Source organism: Miniopterus natalensis, chromosome 12 (assembly GCF_054644295.1).
Source record: "Miniopterus natalensis isolate mMinNat1 chromosome 12, mMinNat1.hap1, whole genome shotgun sequence".
NCBI lineage: Eukaryota > Metazoa > Chordata > Mammalia > Chiroptera > Miniopteridae > Miniopterus > Miniopterus natalensis.
In genome coordinates this window covers 37,438,192-37,453,758 of record NC_142092.1, presented here as the reverse complement: position 1 = coordinate 37,453,758, position 15,567 = coordinate 37,438,192, and positions in this window count along the sequence as shown.

Below are 15,567 nucleotides of genomic sequence, written 5' to 3'. Positions count from 1 at the left end.
TCATTAGCAGACAAATGTTTCATTAGAGGCAATTATGAAAGTTCAGAGAATTTTTCAGAAATGGTAATGAATGTAGTTGAGTTGGAGAAACAAACCAAAAAATAATAAATGGGGAACCTTGGGTTGAGAATGTTAATTGGAAAAGTCAGCCGAAAGGGAAAATCATAAATAAGTACATAGCCATTCGAAACTATGTATCCTAATTTAAAAAAATTTGTATATTATTTGCCAACCTTTTGAATGGGAGTAAGGCCTTTTTTACCCAATCATTCTTTTTTTCACTTATAAAGGCAATGTTTATCATTGCCAAATTTGATTTCTTTAAAATAAAGTAAAATTTTTAAATGTCTGGAGCAATCTAAGTGGAAAATCCAAAATTTTTTATATTATCCCTCAAAGTTTCATTCCTTTCCTCACTTAATTTGACGTATTGCTCTTTTTTGTTCTCATTTCTACCTTATTTTTCGAAGTAGGTACATTGATACACACACACACACACACACACACACACACACACACACGTGCACACCATGTGTTTTTTGAAGTAATATTTAATTAAATTACATAATTACTAGGACAAATGCCACTCACTTAAACAAGTTGGGTACAAACAATACTGAAGTTTCATAAGCATACAACCCAACTCCTAGGAGCAGAAATGTGCAGGTGCATCTGGAACTTGCTTACTTGCCTGCTAACACTCTATTTCGGCTTTTGTTTCACAAAAGTATGCCCTGGCACCTTATGAGAAAATACTGCTCTAACAATCACTACCCATCTTTGACCCTGATTTATTTATTTTTATTATATCTGACGTTATATTGTTATGTGTTTGTTTCCCTTCTAAAATGTTAACTTCTTGAGTCAGAGACCTCTTCTATCTTGATCCCTGCTGGTTCCTCAATGCCTAAAAATATGTCTGGTATATGAAGGAATCTCAGTAAATATGTTTTACCAAGTGATCAAATCTAAAGGGTATGAGAGTGCTTGTTTACCACATTAGATATCATTAAACATCATCACCTTTTGACAATTTCATAACAAGGGGATCTTGTTTAAATTAGCTTGTCTTTAGTCATGAGCAAGTTGTACAATTTAGTATATTAGCAATTTTTAATTTTTTAAAAATATATCTTTATTGATTTCAGAGAGAGGAAAGGAGAGGGAGAAAGAGAGGTAGAAACATCAATGATGAGAGAATTATGGATCAGGCCCACAACCCGGGCATGTGCCCTGACAGGGAATTGAACCCCGATCGCCTGGATCCTAGGTCTACGCTCAACCGCTGAGCCACGCCAGGCCAGGCTAATTTATTTTGTTCTGTGAATTTTCTCTGCATGTCTTTTGTTAGCCACCTACTTGAGTTACTGACCAAAATTTAAAGCAAGACCAGTAAGCAAGGCTGTGTGTTTTCTTCACTGTGTTCAGTTGTCTGGGTGCAGACATGCAGTAGACAAGAGCTGATTTAACCTGGTAGACAAATACAATGCAAGGATACTGGGAAGTGCATGCAATGCAGTTGGCTATAATGCTGTATATAAAGTATTTGCTAAGAAAGAAAGAAACTGAGGGATTTGGAGGAAAGGAGTTTAGACACAGAAAAGGTTGTAAGATCAATCAATTTTACACCCCAATAAGAATCAAATAATTGTTTTCCTAATTTTTTTCAGAGGTTCTGCTGAGAGATCAAATAAAACCTTCAAAATACATCCATAAAAAGGATGCTAATATGAATATTCAACTTTATGAATGGGTAATGTGATTTTTAGAGTGGTTTGTACAATTTGAAGATTAATCTGGAACTACTCAATAAAATAAATATTCACGACCCCTATGATCTAGTAGTTAGCTCTATATTAGTGTAGCATTTTCAACAAAGTTGTGATGGCAGGTAGGTGGGTGCAATCTATGAGAGTGGGTGGATAGGTAAACTCATAGGTAAAAAAATATATGGTAAGAGCACATGGGAATGTATATTATGAACTAGTTAACAGTAGCGGTTTACAAGTATTGTGCTGTTCTGTAGCTCTTACTCCTCAGCTCCATGCCCAATTTTTCAATAATCTTCTCTGTGATGCTGCAGTTGGGAAGCTACAAATTACTTTAGAGTCTGCCAGGGACGAAAAGAAGATGAGAAATTATCCCCAATCCTGCTTTCTTGATTTTCCTGTATTTGTCAGAGTCGCTACAACAGCAGCAGTTGGATCAGCCTCCAGCTTCGTGTAGCACCCTCAGTATCTGAGCCCTTCCAGAAGTCTCAGCAGTGACTACATGGCACCCCCTCCTGAGAGGTCTGAGCACCAGCCCCATGAGATCATTTCCTCTAAGATCCTCGTTTCCTCTCACCTTCTGTTGCCCCAGCCCTAAATTTCATAGTTTATTGCTATAGTTCTTATTTTATGGGTTACCTCCATTTTTTTCCTCTGTGTTTTTAGCTCTCCAGAAGTGTAACTAATTCCATTTATTATATCCTCACTTCATGAAATGACTCCTCTAGTATTGCCTGAAATAAATGGATATTCAAAACACTGCTGACTCTGAACTTGACTTCTCAGGGAACCTCGTGTAAATAGAATCATACAATAGCAACGTGAATGTACATAATGCCTCTGAACTCTACACTTAATGGCAAAAGTGGTAAGTTTTATGTTATACATATTTTGCCACAATAAAGAAAACAACAACGCTGAGTGGGATAAAATAAACAAATTGAAATCTCAACATAATACCTTTGTATAAGTTAAAAATAGAATTGTGCAAATTAACTCTACATAATTTTCCCTAAACATTTTTTTTAGGGCAAAGTTTTTCAGTCATGGCACAACTGACACTTTGAACAAGATATCATATTTTTGGTTGTGGGGAGGCGACTATTCTCTGCTTTATTGGATGTTTAGTAGCTTCCCTGGCCTCCACCAACCAGTAGCGCCTCTACCTGTCTGTGAACCAAAAATGTTTCCAAACATTGTGATGTATTCTGGTGGTCAAAATCACCCCTAGTGGTTTGCAACCACTTCACTGGAGAGTGACAAAAAATTTTCAGATTTATGAGTTTTGGGAGAACTTGGCTGCCCTGCCTGTTCTTTGGGATCTGTTTGCGTTCAGAGAGTAAATGCACTGGCCTGATCTTAATCTTGCAGTGAGTTTAATGGTGAAGACTTTGCTTCCAAATCCTGTGGATTTTTGGTGCTATGGATTGGTATTACGTAGTCCATCACTTGTATATGCTTGAGCAATATTCCCAACTCTCTCAGATATTTTTATTTCAGTATGTCAAGTTCCTTTGTCTTCCAGTGTGATTTGTTAGCTCTATCAAGCCTCAGCTGGTTCTTTGGGCTGGAAAACATGAACTATGAACCAGGCGTGGAACTGAGGTACTCCTTCTCAGTGTTCATTGCTGGATTCTCCTTTTCAATTTACCCTTTTAAACATAGTGTCCCATGGCTCTTTGTGGTCCTATTATTCCTCCGTTTTTATTTATTGCTTATATGACCTCATCTAGGCTCATACCTTTTATTGTCACCTTTTTGGTGAGTCCACTATATCTCCACTGAGCTCCAGTCTTATATATCTAATTACTACCTACTCAAAATATTTACTTGGCTATCTAATAAGGATATCAAATACTATATATCTGAAAATGATTTTCTGATTTGCACTTTACTGGCTCCCTTACCCAATCTTTTTTTCTTAAGGTACACCCCATCAGAGTAAATGGAAGCTCCATTTCCATCATTGCTTAGGCCAAAACTTTTAATTCTTCTTTTTCTTTCACTCCCTATTGAAATTCATTAGAATGTATGTATGTATTACTTATTTTGAAAATATATCCAGAGATTTCACCACTTCTCATGACCTTTTCTATGACTACTTTGATCTAAACAACTAAACCTAATAGCTCTGACTGTTCCTATACTTGCCTCATCCTATTCTGTTTTCCACACCAAATCTGGGATGGTTTATTTGAAATGTCTTACTATGCCATTTATATGCTCAAATATTTCAACTGCTTCTTACTGCACCTTCACTTCAAGTAACAGCCGAAGTCCTCATGGTGGCCCACAAGGCTCTGTGTGATCTGCCATCTCTCCACCTTTACAGTCTCATCTCCATTTTGTTATGCATCCAGCATTCACTGTGGTCCTTTGTATTTTCTGTTTCCTGTACTTTGAATGAACTTGTCCCAGACACCCACGAGGTGCTCTCCCTTCCCTCCTTTAAGTCTCTACTCAAATGTTGCTTCCTCAAAGAAATCTTTCCTGACCACCTTAAGTAACTTTTTCACCTTCACCCTCTCGCTTCCCTTTTGTTCCACTAATCATAACCTGACATATTATATATTTATGTCTTCATAGGTATATTTTATTTTTCTCCTACAACATATACATTTCATGAAAGCAGGGATGGTGTTTTATTTATTCTCTGATGCTTTGTGCCTTAACAGTGCCTGCCATGGGCTCCCAGCTCATATTTGGTGAAATAGTCAATAAATAAGCCCCTCAAAATGTGTTGAGCAGCATAGATAGATTTAATTTGAGATGGGAAATAGATTAGGGAATGAAAGTTCAGCCTAGGGTACAGGGACCTTGTAGTTAATTTAATAAAAATGTTCTTTTGACCTATTTCCAAGCTTTCTAGCAGCAACATCAAACGTCTTCAATAGTGGGCCCACTAGAGTATACACACAGAAACAGTGGTTGGTATTATAAGCAAGGTCTGATGAAATTGTCACAGGACTGTGGTAATAAACTGCTGATTTCCTCCCCAAGTAGTAATGGTAGACCTTTGGGTTAACCATAAGCTTAAAACCTAAAGGAATATAAAGCGGAAGAATTGGGGATGGGGAGCCCACTTTCCTCTTGCTTCTCATTTGTTTTGGAGGAATTAACTCTCTGTGTTGCTCTCTGCTTCCTTGCTTGTACCTCTCCAGGGGAGAATGATCTCATTGGTGTGGCTTAGCCTATTTCCTGCTGCTTTCTCTTCGGGAGCTCAGAAAACCTGAGCTTTGACCTGCTCTAGACCTTTTGGTAAGCTTAGCGGTTAAAGCTCCATGCTTACAAGAAAAAGATTGTGTTTTTCGAGGGCATATATGTTTATTTCAGGCTTGTTCTATTAGCAAATCCATATAGATAACAATCCTTATGCCATGTGTTCAGCTTAGCCATAATAAGTAATAAAAGTGCTCCTTAGATCTCTATTTGCCCGCCTTAACATTTGTCTTTCTTAGTAGATGCAGAAATTAAGCAAGAGGGAAAGCTTTATAATTCATTAGCTCCTTCATTCCAGCTACTTTATGTTTTTGCCTATTTAAAAATGGATTAGCTATATCTTGCAGGTTTGTTAAGAAAATTTAAGATGACATATGTAGAAGTACTCAAAAATGGGTGAGCAGTTGAAAACATTTTTTTTTCCAAAGGAGGTTAGGGATATTCCCTTTCAGTCCAGGTGCGCCACATCAGCCTGGGCATACTGTAGCAAAGTTGCAATGCCCGGTCCTAACCTTTGAGAACCTTCCTGAATCCCACAAGTTTTTGATTCCTACAAACTTATATAATGCCTTAGTCCTATCATACATTTAAAAAAAATTGAATGAATGTAAACGAATCACTAAAAACAAACACATAGCTTTGTATGCTAAGGTAACTTAACCCCAATAATAAATCCTAAACAGCTAAAACACTTCATCAGAATAAATGTGGTATTACAATCACAGCAGTAAGAAGCTACTCTACTGTGTCAGTAAGTTAAGTAATTCTTATCCTTCAAAAAGCTTGAAAAATATAAACATACAAAATATTTCCTCAAGACAAGTAAGGGGGTAATTTTGTGTAATTATTTGTTTATGTTTCCAGAAGTAGATGATTTCTACAAGGCAGTAAAAACAGTAGTATAAGAGTTCATTAAACATGATATAACAGTTCATTATAAACACAAAAATAAGAATATACACTAACAACCTGATCCAGCAATCCCACGTGACCACTCAGACCAGCTTTATTTTTAGTAATCCAATCATGGAAAGAACCCAAGTGTCCATTAATTGGGGAATGGATAAACAAATTGTAATATATTTATACTCAATAAAAAATTGAAAGATACTGATACATGCAACAACATAAATGAATCTGAAAAATAGTTTGCTAAATGAAAGAAGTCAAATGTAAAACACTACATACTTTATAATTCCACATATATGGCCTCCTAGAAAAGACAACAGGAAGCAGATGATATTATGTGGAGATGGGGTCAGGTGAGACCCTAAACTGCAAAGAAGCACAAGGAAAATGTTTAGGGTGTTGGAAATATCCTACAGCTTGTTTATGGTGATGGTTGCATGATTGTATACAATTGCCAAAATTCATCCGAAATGAGAAATTTCTTATGTGTAAATTTTACCTCAATAGACAATGACAAATACATAAATTGGGAGTTATGAAGAAGAAAGGAAGTGAAGTATTTGAAAGAACAAGAGTATCTATTTTTGTGGTGTGGACATAAAAGGAATATTGAAGGCATGGAATACAGTGGGGAGTAAATAAGAACTGTATTTTTTTTCAAGGACCGCCTTCAAATATGCTTTCTAAGTTATCCCTCACTCTCTCTTTAATTAACTTCATGAGCGTATTCCATTGTTTCAGGCTTCTTTCAGTACAAGAACACTTTCATTGTAATAATTTGGATGCAGTTTAAATATCAAAGACCCTTTATTTTTAAATTTAAGTTCAAATTTTACATTCAGTTCAACTCCTTCACCATCACCACCACCCCAGCTTAGGTCTGACATGTGGCTAAGAGACCCACAATGGGGATGGGGTTAAGGTTTATATTGAACTCTACTTCTCTTCATCACTCTGCTTCTCCTTCTGCCTCTCTGCATTTCCTTTCTTTCATTGATATAGTGAGGCCAAGGAGAAGAATGGGAAGAAAAGGGCAAAATGATGTATCATTTGACCACTGGTCCTCTGTTGGGGAGCAGTCTTAAATGATCACCTGAGATTTCCTCATGGGTCACATACCCTTGATGTGTGCAATGCATTCTCTGCCCGACATATCTGAACTCAGTGTCTATTCCCAGGGGTCTATCCATTGCTTTGTACTACGGCATCCCCTTACCTACAGGCTAATCTCCAATGCAAAGTCCTGTCATGATGGCTCACAGCCTGGCTACGTTCTACAATCCCCACTGAAACCCATGGGAAATGTGCTCAACTCTGTCGCATCACAGTGGGTGTACAGCTTTTCTCATTACAGTTCTTCTCAGACTCTCTTCTGTTGGTCACTGTTCCAACCAAAATTCTGCTTTCAAAATTCTTGTGGGAAGCAGGCACATGTCTCTCAAAGTCCAGGGTTACAGAGGAAGGCCAAACATATTTTAAAAAATAACTTTCCAACTTCACTTTCTTCAGCTCAAATGACAGAACCAGCATAAGCTGACTGATTCGGCTGCTTGGCAAGCATTGAAGGAGGGTGTGAGGTGTTTATGCAGTTACGTCCACCTCTGCAAGCACCTCTTCAGGTGAACATGGTGGGGTGGGGGATTGGGGAGCAATCGAGGAAGAAGCACTTACCTTTCTCCTCTACTAGAGAGGAAAGAGAATAGTCATTTTCCCTCTAAACATATAATTAGCTTTTCTAAAGGCTCAAGACCACTGATGAGGAGATCTCAGGAACATCTTATCTACCCTGAGAAGCCCTGTAAGACTCATTAAGCTCTGAAGTCTGGAAGTTCCTTAGCTGCTGTGTAGGATTGTTTGTTGTTAATTCAATAACTTTCTATCTCCTTTTACATTCTCCCTCAGGTTTTAAGGAAGAAATCTGGGAACCATATATCCCAGAATCCTTTGCTAGCACAATGTAGGTTCTACTCTAACCAAAACAGGTATTCATAGGGCATCAGGAAAACTGTTCTATGGTGAAAACTTGGGGCAGACATGTGGGTCTTGGCAGGTGGCAGATACAGAGGTTTCCCAGCACCTCTGGATGTCTTCTTCCTTTTGGTGCTGTAGGCAGATGAAGTCTTTAGTGGCATTTTCCCAGCAGTCCGTGCCCTTCCAAATTTACTGAAAATCAATAGTAACCTTTTTCAATATTATTCTTCCAGTCATTCTGATTGTTGTGAAGTCTGTGAAAACTCTTAAAATTCTTTCTGCTCCAAATTCCTAGAGCTCTGGCTGATGCAGCAACCCTCTTTAAATGTAGAGACACTTCTACTCTTCTTTTTTCTTTTTAATTTACCTTTAGTGTTGAAAGTATTACAGATTTTTCCCCGCCCCCATTGATCCCCTCCCCCAGGCATCCATCCCCCGTCCCTCCCCCAGGCCTTCTCCACACTCTTTTCTATGTCTATGGGTTATGCATATTATTCTTCTTTGTTTAGTAACTCAACCTGAGATTCTCAGACAATGGCATCTAGTTACATAGAATGGGAGTGCGGTAGGATCAAAACTTTATTATCATCAGTTACAGGCAACAAAGAAATAGGTAAAATTAGTTGATGGAGTCAGGCCAGTGTCCTGTTGTGAGCAAGAATAAAATATGAGAATATGTCACGAGAACGAACCCTTTGTTTAGGGGTTCGGCGATTAAACAAAAACTCTTGGGCACACATTGGTATTTCCCACCTTAGCACAATTGAATTATGTATGTTAATAATACTATTTACTCAACCTTTTCTTCTTCTAGAGTCATAACTAGAGAGTTCAGGTAATAGGACCTTAGCTTAGGGATAAATAATAAGTGAAGGAAGATTTGTTTTTTGAGGGCTTCATAAGAGACAAGAACATCATTCAGAATATTTGCAAAATCACCTAGTTAGGAATCACAGAGAAATGGAATGTCATTCAGGACACATGTCACTCTGGTCTTCCAACAGCAGACTAATGACCCAGCATTCACATCAGCAGCACCTCCTCTGAAGCAGGCTTCTGTTGTTCTAACTGGCAGGCTCAGGTTGTTTCTGGCTCTGTTTTAACTTCTCTGTCTCATTTCTCTCTCCACTCTCTTCTTTACATCATGTGGGTTTTTTTGCTTGTTGTATTTTCTTTCCATGCATGCTCAGTGTTTCCACAGAGTTCTCCCTTCAACTGGGAGGTGGCTGTGGCCTTAGGATTGGGCCTCTGGGTTCTGCCCCAGAAATGTGTATCATGGCCCCAGGCCCTTAGGCCTTTCTGGAAGGCTATACATTTGCGGCATCAGGATGCATGGCTCGCTTTCCTGTTCTGGCCTAAGCGGCCTCTCCCCTGCCCAGCTTTTGGGCCAGAGCCCCATTCCCACGCACGGGACAGGCCTCTGGAGGGAGGTGCCTCTGCGCTGTGACTGTGAAGGGAGCGAGACAAGGCATCCAGGAGAAATGGGGTTTGTGTGGTAGGTACAGTGAGACGGACTCCTATGGGCCAGTATGGGATGAAGGGACTCCAGCAGGAGAGGCACTCTCATTCCAGGCCTCCCCTGCGGGCCCCCGTGGAACTCCTGAGACTCCACAAGATTAGGCTTCTTCTGGAAAAAGGTGGTTGCAGCTGCAGAGCCTCCAACCTGAATCTGCCAGTCTCTGAGCCGCCCCTGGTGCTCCACACATCCCTGCCCATCAGGACCTACAGGCCTTACAGATAGGTAAGGAGTGGGGGGAGGCAGGGACATTGTGAGGTCTCACCATTAGGTCTCACTCTTTTAGTGAGTCTGAGTCTCTGGATTATTAACCTCACAAGTGCTTTCATTTTTCTTCCCTTAGGTGGGACAAGATGAGTGGAGATGAGTATTTATTTCCCTTCTCCCAGGTAGAATGCCAGAGGGGCCTGGGCTGGGTATTGCACTTCCCCCAGGTCAATTAGGTTCTGCTAAATAAAACCCCAGCAGGCCAGGCTCCGGTTAAGTAGTTTCTCCAGAGGGCTGTCCTTGTTACGAAGAACAGAATGCTGAGGTGCATTTCAAAATGGCCTTTTCCTTCCCCCTGCTGGAAGCAAGAGTTGTTTTTTTCTTTCTGATATTCCCTGTAAGAAACAGGTCGAGCTCCGGGAGTAAACCTGCTAAAGTATGGGGCCCCCTTACGACCGGGTTCCTCTGAAGTTTTTACTCTCAGACTTAATTCATCAATTACAGGCATGCGTCGCTTTATTGTGCCTCAGTTTATTGTGCTTCACAGATGTGGCTTTTTTTTTCTTTTCTTCTTTTTGACAAACTGGAGGCAAGACTCTCCACTAGAAAAAAAATTAAATTAGAACTTGCTTTATTGTGGTGGTCTGGAACCAAACCTGCAATACCCCTGCGGTATTACTGTAAAGTTAATTTTCCCTATCTGTGTAATTCTCCTGTTGTTATTTCCAATTTTGCGGGACACTGGTTTGCCCAGTAATCTCAGTTCTCAGATAGATCCAAGAAGAAGTGTTGATGTTTTACTTTGCTCAGATTTTTATTTGTTGTTAGGATGGAATGGCAACTCCAAGCTTCTTATATCCCAGACTAGAGATCAGAAGTCTGGAGACTGCATTTTAATAGAAGCAGGGAAATAACAAACAGGGAAACAAACTAAACTTATTTATAATAGGTCTGATGATAAGTGCTATGGAGAAAATAAATCAAGGTAAGGAAAACAGGTGGTTTTACTGATAGGGACAAATTGCTATTTTATATTGGATAGTCAGGGAAGGCCTTAATGAAAAGGTGGCATTTGAGCAGTGAGAGAGAGCCTGGTGGCTTTCTGGAGGAGAGAGCAAGCGCAAAGACCCTCAGGTGTAGAATGTTCTTGGTGGTTTTGAGCAACAGCAAGGAGGGCTGTGGCCACACAGGGTGAACAAGAGAAAAGTAGGAGGTAAGCCACAGAGGAAGTCCTCAGAGGCCCCTGTAAGTTCCTTTGTTTCAGTCTCTGTGAGATGGGATGCTAACAGAAAGTTTTGCATTGAAGGCTGAGGGGATCTGATTTAAGTTTTAAAAGTATTATTCTAGTAATTGTGCTGAACATAGATTGTAAAGGACACTTGAAAACAGAAAAGATTAGTGAGCTAGTCCAATAGCTCATGCTTCTCTATGTCATTTATAGGGTGGTAGTTGTTAGCAATTAAAAATAATGTCATAGTAGATAATTGTGCATATGTTGGTTCATATTTGGAGAGATGTATCTTCAGGATAAATTTATAAAGTGGAATTGCAAAATAAAATGACAAATACATATGTAAATTTGTTATATAATGTTAAATTTCTCTCTGTAGAAGTTGAAGCATTTTGAACTCTCACCAGCATATATGAAAAGTTCATTTTCCCACAACTTCAAACTTTAGATTTTTGCCAAACTGGGATGAGAGGCTTATATTTGCAATTCTTTCAGTATTCATTCATCTTTTTTTTTTTTTTCAGGTCTATGCAAGTAAGTTTTTGATTTCTTAAGGTCCTTTATTTTTTCTTTAAAAAATAGATTAAATATTTTTGTGAGAACAGTATAGTACTATTTGCACAAAAGTTTTTAGAAGGCTCTTTACAAGATTCTAACACAAAAGGAAACATCTTTCCTAACATGTTGTGAATTGACTAATAGCATTAAAAAATGATAAATCTATAAATGATAACTGAAATCAAATACTATCATTATTCACTTGGACTTGAAATGCTTAGCATTTCTTGCCAATAACAAATAATTTCACATACAATATTAAATGTGCCCTTCCATTAAGCAGTAGTCTTTAAAAGCAAATTTATACTTACCACATCGCCTCTCACTCTCTGCTCTAATTTAATTCAGATTACTTATGATTATTGTGAGCAATTATTTTTAACAATTTCTTATTAAATCCCATATGGTAATGATTAAAACTTGAAAGCTTTATAAAATGCAAAAAGAAATATTCTAAATAAGTTTAATAAGTCTGCTTCGGGCTCTGGCTGTCTCTTTACCCACCATCAAGCCCCCATCAAAGTTCCCCAATGGACTCATTTCCTTCTCAAAAGACTGAAAAATTCTGTTTATTTCCTTCCATCTCTTTCTAAAAGAAAGGCTTTATTTAAAATAATTTATTTATTTTGAGACTACAAAATGCTGACGTTTAAACACTCATTCAATAGAAGTAATGTATTGTCCCAAACTTATTTTTCATTTGCTTATAAACTAAGTTTTGAATAATTCCAATGGTCATTTCATGTTTACTCTGTTACCTCATATTCTAATATAACATTTTTAAGATGTGAAGCCTGAAGCTGCAAGGAACATTGATCATAAAATTTTAGTAATCACAACATACATCTTATTGATTCAGTTGAATTTCAGAAATTATGCCCTTTATGAAACTGCCTCAGGGTACAAGCTTAGAGTTAAAATATCAGTTATAAAATCCCCAACCCCAGTAAAACAAAACCAGCCTAGTTGAAAATATGGAAACAAATAATTTCTCCCACAAAAGCATCGAAAGTGAAAAAAAATAAGTAAAAATAACTTTATTTTTAAAAATAATTTTTCAGCATGAAAGCAACTAGTTACCTTTTTAATGCATGTATCTCTCACCAAACAGAAAGGCAGGAAATTGGTGAAAGACAAAATGGATGGAAACCTTGCTATAGAAACTGATGGTTGCCAGAGTAGCTGCAATCTTCCCACAAGAATTTGGATTTTCTCACTTCACTGTTGAAAAGAATGACCATGATCTTAAAAAACCATCTCCAGCTTTTCCATTTTAAAGCTTACCTGGAAAAGTAGGCAAAGTCCTAGCTGTGCTAAATGAGCACATATTACTATGCCCTGTCTTACGTGTTGGGTGTAAATATTTCAGGATCCAGTGATTGGTAATCACTTTGATTGGATTCTATATTTGTAAATGGGAAGTTCTGATGTGTCTAAAATGTAGGAATTATTTTAATTAAAATGTTTAAAAGTGGTGTTTGTTTAAAAATTAAAATAACAGTGACATAATTTTGCTAGCCATCTATTACTCTAATGAATATTGAACAAGCTCTTTCATGTCATATTAATTGTGAGCAGGAAAATAATAAGTATAGCAAGTCAAGTTAAAGGGAAAATCCAAAGGAAAATAAGAGAAATCAAAAGGAATTTTGTTGTCTAATAGATAAGGGTATCCTGAGAAAATAAGAGGTAATTAGACCTAGCTTTGACACAAGAAAAAGAGGAGAACTGGTTAACATTCTTTATCACTTTAATATAAACAACACAGTGACAGTCTGCTGTAAAACTTATCAGCACAGTATTTTGGGCCAGTGATTATCTTCTCATCATTTAAGACTTAAAATATATCATCATATGAAAAAAGAGCAGGCCATGGACAGATTCAACAGGAATTTCCTCTTCTCTCCATCTTTAACTACCTCTCTAAAGCCGTTTAGAGGAAAAGCTCCATACAATCAGCCTCAGGATATGTGTGTATATAACATATGCAGTATACAACACATACATTTCCACAGTGTGATATACCTATCATCCCAGACATAGATTTTGTTAGTGTGTACATGAAACTCTTTATGTAGAAATTGAAGAAATAGTGGGGAAAGGAGAAAAAAGTTTAGTGTTTTCATGTCCACCATCCCTGCAATCATTAACCATAATGGAGAATCACGCTTCCAATTATTTTGATAAATCTACTTTACCTTTATAACCATAGCAACATTATCTCCCATAACCGAAGAATTTCCATTTTCATGCCTGTAAGGGTAAGGATGATGAAGTGGTGAGAAAGGAGAGTGTTTCCTCAGCTTTGATCTTGACAGTGCTGAGCAGAATCTGTTGGAAAGTGGATGTAAATAAAGCTATGCTATCATTACTGCTGATCTGGGAATAAAAGTGCAATTGTTGCTCCCCAAGTCTCCCTTTAGAATAATAGATTTGGCCTTTTCAAAGCCAAAGGAAATCTTGCTGTAAATACTATAGGACATTTTCCTGTAGAAATCTGCTAAGGTTAAGGCACAGTATTCTATTTCTATATGAGCCATTGGCTATCTTCAATTTTTTTAAAAAATTTAAATTACCTTATGGAATGTTAATAGGAAATCTATGTTATTTTTCATCAATTGTTTTGTTGGTTCGACTGTAGTCAGGTAATTGCACTGTAAAAGTTATGAGAGCATGATGCTGTGGAATGTAGAGAAATAGAAACACTGTAATGCTTGCACCCTGATATGCATACTCATACCCCCGCTCAGTATGAGGTAACAACACATGGAATTCTTAATACAGAAAATTGTACTTACAAAGAGATTCATTGCAAAGGGTGGGTAAAAGGGAAACTACAAGTTCTGATCATTGTGCTGTGACCGGAGTCTTTTGCCCTAAGCCTGTGGAAAGAATAGCCTTGAACAGAGTCAGCAGCCTCTTTCTCTTAAATTACCTGTTAGTGGCACTGAGCTCTGGTGTAGTAAGAATGTGAATTTGGATGTCACCAAATTTCTCTCTCTAGTTTCCACAGCCATACATTGAAATAATCACATCCAATTCACAGAAATGTTGATACCTTAGTGACAAATATCTATATATGAGATGTACCTAGAATATAAATTGTAGCAGAGTTCCCATTTAAACATTTCTAACGAATGAGAAGTAACTGTGGAAGAAATATCCCAGTGAGGTATTTCATATTCCACTGTGCTCCCTAGATCAACTGATGCGGTGTGTAGCCATAGTAGTCCCTTCATAGCTGCTGAATGAGTTCATTCTTCATTACATTTTAAACTTAGAACACCTGCACTGCTTTTCTCTTCTACTCCCCAATATTTTTGATGGCTAGTTCTAAACTGACTCTGATTTCCTGCATTTGGCAAGTTATTTTCATTATATTGTGGCTGTGTGTTGAACAATCTGAGAATGCAGAGATCCAAGCAATGCATTGAGAACTTGGAGATAAAGACTGTGACACTGACTTCAAGGAATTCAGAGACTATTGAAGGAGACAAACAAGTAATACACTTTTACAACTCAGTAACTAGACTTCTGGGGTAGGGGTGCTGAATAGGTTTATTGAAGAATAGAACACTGGAGTTCTGAAATTTGACTGCTTGGTTTTGATTCCTGACCCAAACTGAAGCTATAATATTTTGGGGTAAATTACTGGACCATTTGATGCTTTAGATTTTTGTATCTTTAAAATGGGAATATTAAGTGTCCAGTGTATGGTTCCTATTATTATTACTATTACTACTACTACTATTACTACTACTACTTTTACTATTACATGATGGTGATGGTAATGATAATAATGAAATTGGCGAAATATGGTATGGGGAACAGGATGTTTTGGCAAGACTCTAAGGAAGACAGAGGCATGATTAGTGCTGTATTTTAGAGAGACCCCTTAAACAAATGTGATGTGGTTGAAGAAATCTAACAATAAAGGAGTAGAAAGCACAGGGCACAGTTGATAAGTCAAATCATGAGAAGAGAGAGAAATTCAGGACCTCCGGTTTATGTTTTGCACAACAGTGTGACTGGTGGTTTTAACAGGAAGGAGATCGTTGGACGGGTGTTTAAAGTCCAATTAGCATCAGTTTAATAGAGTTTGAGGTGCCTGATATAATGAGATATTGAGTAGTTCCTTGGTTTCACACAGGTGGAGCTCTATAAAAGGACCAGGGTAAAGTTGAACT